The sequence below is a fragment of the Dermacentor andersoni genome, chromosome 4, assembly GCF_023375885.2.
Source record: "Dermacentor andersoni chromosome 4, qqDerAnde1_hic_scaffold, whole genome shotgun sequence".
Lineage (NCBI taxonomy): Eukaryota > Metazoa > Arthropoda > Arachnida > Ixodida > Ixodidae > Dermacentor > Dermacentor andersoni.
This window is the reverse complement of record NC_092817.1, coordinates 39,820,933-39,835,327: the sequence shown is the minus strand read 5'-3', so window position 1 is coordinate 39,835,327 and position 14,395 is coordinate 39,820,933.

Sequence of the window (14,395 nt, the reverse complement as noted above, 5' to 3'; positions counted from 1 at the left end):
TCACAGGCTTCACAACGGACGGCGTCAAGATCAGCGGCGTTCATATGTGTTTGTAACATTGATGATCAAGCGCATATACAAGCAATGCTTATGCGTCTTGTCTTTCTTTGAACAGGTCCACCTGTACGTGTTCGCATCCACGTGCAACGTCCACGTGGCCTCGTTTGAGACGATCAGCAATCACACGATCAAGTATACGCCATGCCAAACCACTTCATGTTGGCGCTACTTTCATCAACTACGCAGAGCCCACGTATGCTTATCAGCTCTCGACTCATCTGATTAATTGTGCTATCTCACTAATGAAACGGGCCGTTCTTAACTGCTTTCCCTATTTTCCTGTCTCTCTGAATACGACTCGTGATGCCTTCATTCCCTAATACAGGGCGTAAAGCACCTCACACAATTTGACCAATCAGAAACCTCAAATGGAACTTGTATGACAAGTACGAAAACTAATCTACGGTTGCACTAATGAGAGGCGTACACCACTCAACAAACAGTGGGCAATACTGCGCGATCGTCGGAAAATGTTGACTATTCGACGCATGTTTACGGATCTATAACTGTTAGGCCTGTACTTCGAGCACCTTGCGTTGCACCTATTACAGCTATCATCAAAAGTTTTAGCATTATGCTGGTACTTCGTCATGGAGTCGCCAGAAAAAAAAATTATTCGTTCTCGCCCATAATACAATCCGAGCTCCATACATGGGACCAGTCGTGCTTTTCACGCTGCAGTTATTGCTGCCGCCGTCCATATTCACATGGGAGCTGTATTTTCTTCTTTCCTTTTTTTTTTCGGGGGGGGGGGGGGAGGGGGAGGTAGCGCTAATTATGCACTCAAGCAGTGTAATATAAGTTAGTCCGGATCAACAAAAAACACCTAATTTAGACTAAAATTCCCAGTCATACCAGGAATTGCGCTTTCAAAAGCCCCGAATAACACAGACACGGGAGTCGGTGGGTGACACCACCACTTATAGGTTCCACACTGGTTCCTCCCGCCTATTACGTCATACTTTTTGATAGCGTCTGCTCGGAACAAGTTAACTCTATCGAAAAACAACTATTAGGCCAACCTGCATTATAACTAGAGATTTGCGAATATTCGAAATGTTGATTACGAATGGAGTAGTCTTTCTTTATTGATGTTGTGTTACATTCGAGAATTTATTATTCGAAAATGCCCAGTGTCTGTCTCAGTCAAATAGAAGGGGCAGCAACATTTGATGGAGTCTACAATGAGAAAGAGAGATACGTCTAGAGACTCTTCCGATTGAGTGTGCTGCAGGCAAGCCGCGGTTGACGCACAGGGACATCAGCGGCTAAGCAAACGCATGGAGTTGCAAACTCTTGCTTTCCAGTCAATCAAGAAAAGCGCCTCGCTTTTAGGCAACTTACGAAATTGTTTTCTCGATTTGGAAAAAAAATTAAATATTTCGACAGTATCACCATGCGTGCGTCCCTTTGAAGGAATGTGCTCTGCGGTAGTATCAAACGTTGCTGCTTCAATGCACGCAGTATTCTACGGTGCCATATTCTGTGGTGAGGTTTGGATCCGTGTTTCATCTCTGTCATTGTCCCGTAGCGCAAGATACGATCACCTTTCAGTTGTTTCTCATTCGTAAGCGTCCCAGTTAATTGGATCTTTAGTTCTGAACTTAAGTACATGTGCCGAGCAGTGCAAATATGACTGCTCATTTCATTTTCTTGCCTCCGCCAAAGGGACTCCAGGCAACCTTTATGTTTCGCTTCGTTGAGAAATGACAAAATATTCGATATTTTTGTTTTATATACGAATGGCGTTATTTTATAAATATTTATTTTTTATTCTATCTGATTTTTTTTCAGCCTCTCCAAACTATAAACAATCCAAGCACAGAAGCTAGCAAGATTTGAAAGCTTTTCCGACAGAAGTAGTATAAACTTTATTTATGTTAGGGGATTTGGCCGGTGGGTGGGCCTTTCAGTCCTGGGCTCCATGGTGGTCTCTGCGGTTCACTCAGTTGATGCTGATGATGCTGATGTTGATGATGAACAAGAAGATGCTTTGTAATACGTGATGTCGTGGCACCATAAGAACTCTGTCGTTTCAGCTCAAAATTAAAAAGGGGGGGAGGGAGGGAGGGAGGGGGTAACTTCGGTCATTTTTTCCACTAATAAGGAACGTTTCTTTCTTTTTGCGAATTAGGGAAACTGGAATCTGGAAAACAATGCTCCACCAGTCACAACAGACTTGGCGCTCCTCTATTTATCGTTCCTTTAATAAGGATTTCCCCTCCGTCAGGCTTGGCCTTTATGACTAGCCGTGAAAATGACCGAAAAAGGAGAGCACAACGGAGAACTTTCCATTTGCGCCTTCTCTTGCGGCGTAGGACTTCATGGACCGCGCCGACACAGGCGGCCACGCATATCGGCACATTCGCGAAGGAGGCGCTGCGTTACGAAGCCTAAGGTGTTGCCGACCTTTTGCAGAGGCGCACAAATCTTGCCATTGCGGCACGCCTGTAGTGCTTCTTTTTTTTCTTTTCACCCGAGGCTGGCGCGAACTTAAATGGCTTAAAATGCAGCGGTAACCACGCTCGCCCGCCAGCCCGCCAAGCTTCTTCCCTGTATAGCACGCGCCTACTGCTCCCAGGTGGCCATAAATCGAACGTAGCGCTCGTGACGTTAAGGAATGAAAACGCGCCCGCCGAGGCGAAGCGCGAAAATGTAAATCGATGACTGCTTTTCGGCTTCAGGTATACACGGAGCGGAGGCTTCGAGCAATGGTCCTGCAGGCGCTCTTTTGTTTGACATAAGAAACAGTAAAGACAATGGAGAGAAGCGGTGGCTCTGTAACGGGGATATACTATGCTTGTTAATAAAGAGCCAAAGAATAGAATGAAGGAATGCATAAAAGCGTTGATCTCGTAAGGGAATTCAGGAGAGAGAGAGAGAGCGAGAGGGGACGTTTGTTTCGAACAGCCGGGCTTTGATGCGCATCGCCGAGTATAACGCAACAATGCGCAGGCAAAAAAAAAGAAAGAAGATGAAAAAGTCTGACACCGCCTAGGTGCGTTGAAACACAAGTAGACGTGCGACACCCTCGAAGAAGGCCTTCGCTGCAGGACACGCTCGTGCTGCGCCGAAGCGCTTGGCTGGCGCTCGCGCCGCGTGCCGACTCGCACGTCGCATTCGATAAGCTTTCCATTTTGCTTCTCGGAGTTTTGACGCGTACTAAAGGAGGGAGGGGTTGAAGAGAGGAAAGCGAAGTGGGGAGAACGAGGGCGGGGCACGACACTAGATGGCAAAGCGGTATTCGGCGCCCAGCTCACTTGCTGCGGAACAAAACAAGTGTGCTGAATAATGTATGGCGCGCTTCCGGGAAGAAAAAGGAGAAAAAGAAGGAAAGAAGAAGAATAGCTAAAGAAAAGACGTATCGAGTAAAGAAAATCAACGAGAATGTTTCCCTCTCCTGGCGTTTGCTTTATTCTCCCTGGCGCAGCCTCTTAATCCGAGCGGAAACAAACCCGGTCCTGCTGCTTTCGTCTCAGCAGGAAAATAAAAGAAAAGAAGCCAAAAATAAAAGCCGAACGACGGTGACGACGGAAGAAACGCCGCCGCTTCTCGTCACAGATATTGCCGAAGCGGCGCGGTCGTATCGGAATAAAAGAGTCCAATCAAACCGATGGGAATATTGGTAGCCCCGGAGCAAAACAAAAGATTACTCGAGTGGCCCGCGTGCGTATTGCGCGCTCCTGTCGAAGCTCGTTTCTGAGGTTATTTTTGATTTTCGTATGCGAGCCGCTTGTGCACTTGTTTGCCGAGCGCTCACGGTTCAATCTATGGTAACGCATTGACGTACCGCTTTTCTTCCTTCTTCGTTAGAAGGGAATTCAGAAAGACGTCCGGGGCAGGAAAGGATGCGCGTTTTTTATTTCTTTTCGTTCAGGTCGCGGGGAAACAACTTGCATTTCTTCGTTCACGCTAAGCGAATTTCTGAGAAAGCGTGGAAAGGAAACTGCAATGACGAATACGCACGATGGCGCAGTGAAGGCCAAACATGTTTCTCAGTAGGGCAGCACGGTGAGCACGGCAAATGTTCGTTTCAGATGCGACTATAATTTCTGCAATAATTTTTTTTCTCGCGAAATGCAAGTATGCATGTGTTCGGTAATGATACAACGTTCAGTATGGCCGCGACACCAGCTATGTTAAGTGGTTGCATGCCACCTTGCGCATCACAAGTAATCGTGCAGTGCAACTACAGCAGCGTTTACACGAATGCTACGTTGGCGTATCGCCGTCGCCTTTATAGCGTGCATTGCATTCTCTTAAACTCTTAAACGATGGTGCTGTACGTGCTCATAAGGGCGAATGTGATTAATTCCCCCGAACGAATGTAGACCAGACCACGAGGGACAGGCCGTCTCACGAGGTGCACGTAACTATAACATCGAGGGAGAGGGTGTGCTTGCCTCCACTCGCCGGCGAAATGGACTCGCAAGAAACAGGTTACAGTTTGGTTCGGATGAAGGCGAATGTTCCGCATACTATTGGTGTGATGCTTTACAGAATGCGATATGCTACTATTGCATACATGCACACGTGTCTCGTGTTTGTCACACGACGTACACCGAACGCACCTATATATGCCAATTACAATCCTCGAAACTATCAGCGATGACCCAGGAAGTCACCGCGTGATAAGCACTGGTTAGTTAAATCGGACTGGCCGACCAATCACGTGCTTTCATGCTGCCTCAGTTGCTGACGTCACGCAAGGACTGCTGGCAGGGTTACTCGCTGCTCCGCGCTCGGGGACTGTCACTATTTCCTGGAATGTTATGCATAAACAGTCGCAAAGAAATAAACAAAACACCCTTAAATCAACGGTGTCATTGGCAAGCATTTTCGCAATGGAACGTCACCTCTTAAGAGCAGTTAAAGCTCTACCGTGGTCAGTGGCACTCCTGACCTCGTGAGAAGGGAGGCATTTTTTTATGGTATGTTGAAGCATTCCGTGTACCGCACACACACATTTGTATATCCTCTGCACGACTACAACTGTGGCCTCCCGCAGAAAGACATTTAGAAGTTCCAAACATGAAACGAAACTTATGGTCAAATATGCTAAGCTACGGATCATTTAATCCAACCAGACGTAAAACGTTTGCTACGCTGAGTTCGATACCACAAAATTCGGATGTAAGCACCGGCTAACACACAGCCTCTGGTAGTATTCGTCATGCGCTGGAGCGAACTTTCAGTTCTGAATACTTCCACAAACCAATTATTAAATAATGAGTTACTACTCTATGAGCTTCTTACTCAATGTAACGTTTAAATTTTTAGCACAAGTTCAACTTTATTTCTCCTCCATGAGGAGAAATAAAGATGAACAAGTTCTAATTTTTGTCGATGGGAAGCTGTGTGTGGTCCTTGCAGAGCTACGGTGACCAAAACAAGGATCTCATATGGTTAACCTCCCTGCCTTTCCCATGCCGTTTATCTCTCTGTGTAAACTAACTTCCAAGAAATATAAGAGGAGCGCTACCCTTCATGTTATTCAGTCATATGTTGGGCGTATGGACATAAGGACATGCGCATCAATTGATTTATCGAATCAATCAGACTTACTGGTCGATTGCCCGAAATTTGTATGTTTTCACGGTTGCATAGGAGGGATAAAACATGAGGTGACATGCGCGATTGAGACTGGGCAACATGCACCAAAGCATGCGCGGACTGAAAGTGACTTGCAAATTCTCATTGTGCCTTGAACCCTTCGAGAGAAGCCAGAAGCGCCTTCGTGGCAACTGGCGCACAGATGGCGCTTTCCCACGAAATCTCTGAGTGCTGCAGTGAAACGCAAAGGCTGCAGACAAGGCAGTCTACAGATTTCCAAGACTAAGAAAAAAAATGAATGAAGCAGAAGAAGAAAGAAGAGAAAAAGGGAAGGAAGAGATAACAAAGCGAAATATTCTTCCAACCTAGATCTTCGTTCGTAGTTACGAAAGTGATTAAGGGCTGAGCAAGAAGCTACAATGAATTGTGTAACACACAACAACCGAAAATCAAATACTGAGGTTCGTACACGCTTAGGCAAGCTTGCGGAAAAATTAGGTTCCCTCATCTTTCAACTCTTTCAAAACGCCCCCCCCCCCCCCCCCCCCCGTCCTCCCTCAAGCAGAAAAAAAATCGTAAGAGGTTCGCCGGCATGTCGAACAGAGAACGCTTGGCGTGGCGGCAAATGATGATGGACAGCATGCCTCGAAAAAACAAGCGAGGCAAGGACAAGCACTGTCAACAACACGTCAACAGCACGACGTTAAGTGCGGGCGCACGGCTCGTCACCCCGATTACGTGCGATGCAGCGGAAGGGTCACTCGGTCTATTGCTGGCGAACTTGACGTTCACTTGCGGCTCGGCCTATACTGAATATTTCAAATCTGTTTTCGCTATATATCTCTCTATTCTGCTTAGTTCCGTATTACTATTTTGTTAACACACACAGCTAATTTCACTTTTGTAGCTGTAACACTGTACTTACATAAACGAAATTGCCTTTAAAGCGAGCTACTCCGCTTCGAACGTTGTTATTGCTGAAGCAGATTTCCATCTTTCTTTTTTGCTGTGTGCGCCAGACTCAAATAAAGACCAGTCGGAAGTATAATTCATGTTATTTAGAATGCATTTTTCAATCTGCCTCTTCAACGCACAATTGTGGGCTCTAAAGAAGCTGAAAGTCTAAGACACCGTACTTGTGATTGGAAATGTCGTATCTATAGCGCGAAAACTGTGGGGGCACCTAAACGATTCTTATGATGTGCAAATGCGAGAGAATCACTTGTACCTGAGTGTGTCGCTGAGTTATGTCGCCGAGTTTAGTTTTGCGGCGAAATGTTGCTGGTAGTTTAATGCTGCTGCGTTATGTTTCCGAGTGTAATGTTGCTACTGAAGAGGCCGCAACAACACAAGACGACAAGCTGGCCATATTGCGATCGCTCACCTGAGTTTTATTGGAGAGTTCTCATTAAAATAGTATTTCACGCAACATTGGGCTGTGTGTCCTTTCTCGATGAGACCATTTTTCATCACGATTACACCTCTTTGCTGAGAGATGACAGTACTTACCCGAGTGGCACCATGGGGCCCTACAACGTAAAACTATTCCAATATGTTTTTATTCCAATCTTCTGACGTCAAATTTGCGTAACCGCCGACTCAAGCAACGGGCGGTCACCCGCAGGGTTGTCTGAACAGACCAATCAAACGCTCCTCTCTTTAATAGGAGGTCACTTTTGTTTGCTGGAAAAACGAATATCATCGCCCACACTGAGCGGCTTGTCTTATCTAATTGGCTCACAAGAGGCGAGGAGCACGCTCAAGTGGAGAGGGATTCGATGGGGCCGAGCCACTGCACTGAAAATCGATAGCCGGATGAAGAGGGGGGTGCCGGCGTCAGTGATTGGTCCGCCTTCCCTTCTTAGCTTACGGTGGCTCGTTGACAATCGCGACGGCATGCAACGAAAGGTTAAGAATGACGCTAAAACGGATCCTCAGCAAAGAAGAGTTGGCAGAACGAAGTCGTAAACGTGGCGAAAGTGCTCTATAACGTTACACGGCCACGCAAAAAGTTTTATTATACGCAAATGAACCCATGTTCTCCGGCAGGGGCGAGTAGCCAGTGCGTGAGCGATCGGCGGCAGCCATCTTTTATTCCTTTCGGAACGGGGCAGCCTGCGGCTATTCAGAAGAAAATTCAGTTTTGTTCGGCATATTAATGCATCTTTGACGCGTACACGTCAGTTTGACGCGGTGAGTTTTCGCGGTGTTGTGACGTCGCGTGACAGGCCGGTGAAGTGGGTGCAGCCCGAAAACTTTTGACCAATAGCCGAGGGCTAATGGCGAAAAGGCGTCGAATTAGAAATAACTATTTTTCTTTTGTTTTGTAAAATCATGCACAATCAATGTTTACACGTCATATCAGATGGGGAGCTATCGCGGTTTTCGTGACGTCGCGTGAAAGACAGGTGAAGTGGGGGTGGTCCAAAAACGCTTTTCACCAATCGCTGAGGGCTGATTGCAGAATTGGAATAGAACAGTTTGGAATAGTTTTACGCTATAGCGCCCATGGTCTTGGCACCACAGCCACTTCAGTTCGCCGTCCTCTCCTCGCAGCCGCTCAGCTGCCTTCCGCGTTGTCGGAGACTTGGGTGGTGAACGTTGTTTCGCTGCAGCAGCTCGCTTCGCACGTTTTGCTGATTTGCGATGGTCTCGTACTTCTTCGGCAGTGAACTGACGCCTCTGCCCACGCCTTGCGGTCGCTCCTGATGACTTAGACGCGAGCGATTCAACTTCGGATGATGAAGACTCCACATCACCGGCAGTAATACCTCTTCTATAATGCGCCATCTGGTGAATCACCCGCTAGGCGGAGCCCAACCCCGTGCACAGTTTCGAGTATATTCATCACTGTCACCTGTTGCAATGGTGGCGCAATGCAATGGTGGCGCAATGCAATGGTGGCGCAGTGCTTAGCGCACTGTGCTACAGAACGGTAGCAGTGGCGGCGGTGTAGATGATCGAATCCTTACCGTAGCCACTCCTTTAGAGCGCAGCTCTTAGGTGCCCGTTCGTGCGGTGAGCGTCGACGTCGATGGCGTCGATGGCGTCGATGGCGTCGGAGCCGTAACCGAGCGAACGAGCACAGCGAAAGATGAAACAGCGACCGCAGAGCGGGGGATGAAAGACGCGAGCCGCGAACGAGAGAGAGCACTGAGAGTGGGACCCTTCAGTGACGTGCGCGGGAAGCTGGTGTCATGCGGAAGCGCCCGATTGCTCGATGCGTACTTGCATGTGGTCTCAGCCGGACCGCTCGTCTCGTACTATCGTCTGCTCTCGTCAGCTCTCGCTCGCGCTCGTTTGGCTAGCTTGGTTTGGTCTCGCTCCCGTTTGTTTCTATTGTCATGGTTTGCGATTGCTTTGTAATCTGATTGTATGTTTATTGTGCATTCTGTAGCACTTTGTGGAAGCCACGCGGCACCAGCGATTACACTGAACCTTCGACGAGTCATGTACAAAAGCCGACGCGCTTGCACCGCGGATCATATTTTCGACTACCATCAACTTTGCTACATGTGTCTCTTAAATTTTTTTCCTCAATATAACACGGAATGAAATCGCGTATAGAGATGAGCTCAAATTTCGCATTAGGAAGTATCGTAGTCGTCGGGGAGGTTTTTTATTCAAGGGAATTTGTGTGCCGTTCTCTTGCTACGGCTTTTTGCCCCGGCTTTATGATGAACCTAACCGTGGGAGTGTTAGTGAGGGCCACCGCTCCCATAGCTAGTTCTAGTAGATAAGCATAAGTACCCCCTACAGTGGATGAGAGAACGGCGCCGCGGTAGCACGATTGGTAACATCATTGCACGCGTAATGCGAAGACGTCGGTTCGTATCCCATGTACGGTCAGTTGTTTTTCATCCACTTTCACTTCCAATAATTTCTAATTTCTTGAATGCAATCAATCAGTAATTTACCCGACGGTGTCCTTGGTGACTGTTTCTTGGCTTCTTACGATATGACTATTAAAAAAATCTGGCCCTCGGTTTCCTTTCTTCTCGTTCATATATATATTTGGTATATGAGTGATGAGATCCTGGGAAAACAGGTCACCGAAGGCTCGAATATCCAAACGTGAAAAATAAAGCCGAGCGAATAAGAAATGTAAAAAGGAAATTTCAGTGTTGGGGTCGCGTAACCGCATCAATTATAATCACAATAAACACGCCAGAAATGTGGCGCATTTCGATACGCATTATGAACTGTAAGTTCTGTTTCGTGGCGGCAGGAAAAAGAGTTAGTAGGTCAACTTCATTGTGCCGATTGCGCAACATGAACTGGCATCATCAAGGAAATATATGGTCGGGAATCCAGGCGTTCATAACAGTCTTACGCAAGTCCATTTATCTTATTTTATACCTGAAACGTCCGAATTTCAACTATTTTTTTGTGTGTGTATGCGAATCATTGCACTGACTGTTTGTTTAAGACGAAAATAAGAGCGTAGTTGAGAATTTCACGATCAGTAGTACGTTCTGCAAATAGCTGCATGCATCTGAACGCCGCACTGATGAAATGCGAAACTGTATGCTACGTTTTGCTAGCATAACTTCTTTGGAAGAACCATTTTAATTTGCGTGTCAGAGTGCTAGCAAAAAGAGAAACAACTGATAATGTAGCAAGGAAAAGCAATTCAAGCTACCGAGTTGCGTACGAGCTGCATATTATGCGCGCTTTGTTGTTATATTGGTGCTGTACACCGCTCTGCTTCTTCTTTCGAAATATGCCAGATGGAAGCACTGCTCCAGGCTCAGGAGCAATCATTACTATTCCCAGAGTACCGGAAGTTTCTCGTTTTCGCTCACTTCAAGAACAGCCTTTCTGTTAGTTTTCATGTTGTGTGTTCTATCATTTCGTACCCTTTCAATCTGTTTACTTTTCAATTGAATCGGCGAAGTTTTTTGTTCTACCGTCACTCAGGCTGATATATATATATATATATATATATATATATATATATATATATATATATGTGTGTATATACATATACATATATCCTTTGCTGTTATGGGGCAGTTGCGATTGCCGTTTCTCGCTGCAACTTCTTTGTGCAGATTCAGAACGCATTGTCTTGATTGGGGCTTATCCGTGTTCTAGCATGGATAATAACAGGCTGCGCATGTTTTGAGCTTCGTTGTAGACTCACCAGCGTTACGGTGATCTTCAATCAGAGCGGGGCATGTTAAGAAAGTTTCAAATCTCACAGCTCAAGAGGAATATCTTGAACGCTTTCGGTTCGCACGTTCCAAATACGCTTCGACCAAAAAAATATTCCTTAGTAAGTTACGAAACTCCCGGACTGTATTCTTTTATTGAAATGAATATAATATCAAGAGGCATAGTCCGCTTAGAATGGTGACGGCTACTCCTTTTCAGATAGCAGAAACAACAATACATAAAAGTCGTGTAAGAAAATGAAAAGAAGCCACGTCTCCATCGTACGTACTTGACATTCTTACCTGACTGTACTTCGTCAAATATTCAATCATAGCACATTCCGAAGTAATCTTTTCATAACACAAGGCGGATGTTGTTGCGCCAAGCGCTTACGTACCACGATGATGCAAGACGAGTAATTCTTAAAACAGTGTGCGCTCTCGCACGACTTCCGACCCTGAAAAACGTAGTAGTAACTGAGTTGTAGCGATGCTTCATCTTCATTTCTGTAAAGCAAGACGCCAAGTTCGTTCAACGCTAACAGTTTTCTAAGTTTTTACGAACAGTGATCGAACAGAAGTTGATTCGAGTTCGTTGTTAACTGTGAGAGTATTCAACAGCTACGAACAAATGAACGTGTCGAGGAGGAGAGAGATAGACATGAAAGTTTGCGCTCTGTACTGGGATAGGGGGGTAAAAGGAACCGAAGATGGAGAGTTTATATTAATGTTTCGATGCACACTAACTCGCCGATGCAGGCAGAGTTGCGTGTTGGCTGCTGCTGAGATGAATTTGAAGGATTCCGCGTGGCACGTTCTCACAATACGGACTCCTATAAACTTCTGGATTCCGTCTACTCATACAAAAATTTATTCAGGCAGTCCGCACACGCAGCGCGAACATGCAGCGCAGTGCATTGCTCGCACACGCAGCGCGAGCAATGCAGTGGTTCACCCGCCGTGGTTGCTCAGTGGCTATGGTGTTGGGCTGCTGAGCACGAGGTCGCGGGATCGAATCCCGGCCGCGGCGGCCGCATTTCGATGGGGGCGAAATGCGAACACACCCGTGTACTTAGATTTAGGTGCATGTTAAAGAACCCCAGGTGGGCGAAATTTCCGGAGTCCTCCACTACGGAGTGCCTCATAATCAGAAAGTGGTTTTGGCACGTTAAACCCCATAATTTAATTTTAATGCAATGGTTCGGCCTTCAACAGAACCAGATGCGGATATGTTAGCGCATCAAATACAGTACTTTCTGCACTGTAGTCCACGCTCGGCGTGTAGGTGTGCAATAACCAATTAGCAGTAAAATTAAATTTAAGAAACGGTTATTAAGTTGCCTGCCCCAAGTACTTAGTCCATAAGGTCATTTTTACAAATGACGTTATTCGTCAAAATCGAGACAGCTACTTGCGCGAAGTCCCCAAGCATATGTTTTGTGCGACGGCGGTGGAGAACAGTATTAGGATCAACTTACAAGAAGTTGTAGCGGTGACGAGTGAGTCAAAAAAAAATATATTCTGTCTGATCTTCAACTGTACATACTCGCAAAGCGTAGAAATTAATCCTTTAAACATGTAGTGTCTGTTGGAAATAATATGCAAGTCAGAAATACGCGCAGGTGGGGGACAAAAATTCTGCACAGGTACTTATCAAAGTTTTAAAAAGCTTTAGGTGAAGCAAAGACCTCCTATCTATGTGGCCTTCCACGCTTACCCCTAACATACTATTCAGTAACGAGAGAGAGAACAAAACACGCTTTTACGCGCTCGCAGACGCACTGTAAACGGATTTACACCATTAGGGGATATTAATGCTATAAATCTGCCTATAATTCATGCTCTTACACCCTTAAGAGTGTGAAGGCGGGAATTATAGAAAAAAGCGCCCTTAATGGTGCAAAGCTGTTTGCGACGGCACAGCTACCGGAGTACCGTGTTCCACGCAAGAAAACTGAGCGAACGCTTAATGCGCCGGCTTAGCACGCACGAAGAATTCTGCGAGTGTCACTTCCACGTGCGAAGAAATACACGCGTCCGTGTGGAAAACTTTCGTCACTCGATATTGCTACAAGTACTTTTCCGCGGCGCTCGATGCGAGATGCAAGAGCGTGAGGTCGCGAAGACGTCTGCTTAACATTTCAGGAGACCCGACTTCTAACAAATGCTCGCCGGGGATCCCAAGTGAGCGTAGCATAAAGCGACGAAATCGACCTTTCCGTCTCGGTCTCACATGTCGCCGACTCCAGAAGCCGGAGTGCTGCGCTGCCTGTGATTAAAATGCACGAGGCTATATTGATTGCTAAGCTTAGAACTTACTTTCGTTCACTGTTTCTAACTGAAAATAAGAATATTCTGAAAAGTTCGAAGTATTGTCACCTAAATGAGGAAGTTGTCTCTTTTTTTTTTTTTGCATCGCCCGACGTTTCGCGCTGTGTCGGAAATAGTTCGTACTTTTCGTTTCCTTCTCTTTGTTTTTCTCCGGCACGTTGGGTATTAATATTTCACACTTGTAGGTCATCGATGCTCACGATCAATGTAGCATGCTTGCGGCGATTTCTTTTTTTTTTTTTAGTTCAATGCTCATTTTTTACAAGGACCGTTAGAGAATTCTGTGCTGTTTCTATTAAATTTTCTCTACTTCGATCAACTTTAAACTAGATGCAATCGAACATAGTTTATTAATTTTGCAAGGGATGATGCTACCTGGTTTTCAGAAACTCTTTCGGTTGTTGAATGGTGGTACTGGAAGATTTAGGTAGGTGTCGCCACCTGTGGTGGATAGCATTTTGTTTCAGGCAGTCCGGATTACCTGCTGAGGCATATACTGGGACCGACTCTCTGCTTGAATAGAGCAAGCCAGAAAAATGACATAGTTATGCTTACCATGGTCCGGAAAATTTCTCTAGGCGGCCGTGCCAATACCTAGACAATTGGGATGTTTCGTAGTTGTTGCACTAAATGCGGACAAAACGTTTTGCACGTGATTTAATCGCAAGACTCGGAATTGTGAACCTGAAAAAGGAAGCTTTAATGTACTTTTCAAGTGCACGACGCCAAGAGGTATAGATATATTTAAAGAAACTTGCGGCAGAACCCATCTCACGATGAGTGCCAATGGTAATACGATCAGCATTGAATTAAGATAGCTAGACAAGGTATTGCCACCATGTATGAGGCGTGCACTGAAAGAGGAGTGCCACACTCCTCTTTCGCGCTTTCCTAAGAACATACATACATACATACATACATACATACATACATACATACATACATACATACATACATACATACATACATACATACATACATGGACGGACGGATGGACGGACGGACGGACGGACGTATGTATGTATGTATGTATGTATGTATGTATGTATGTAAATATGTATGTATGTATGTATGTATGTATGTATTTATGTATGTATGTATGTATGTATGTATGTATGTATGTATGTATGTATGTATGTATGTATGTATTATGTATGCATGTTATGAGCGTCCCCTTTGAAATGGGGCGGTGGGTTGCGCCACCAAGCTAGTGCTATTATACTGCCTAACGTCATACCTAGGCTAAAAAAGAAATAAAGAAAAAAACCAATATGAACTCCCACAACCACATTTTC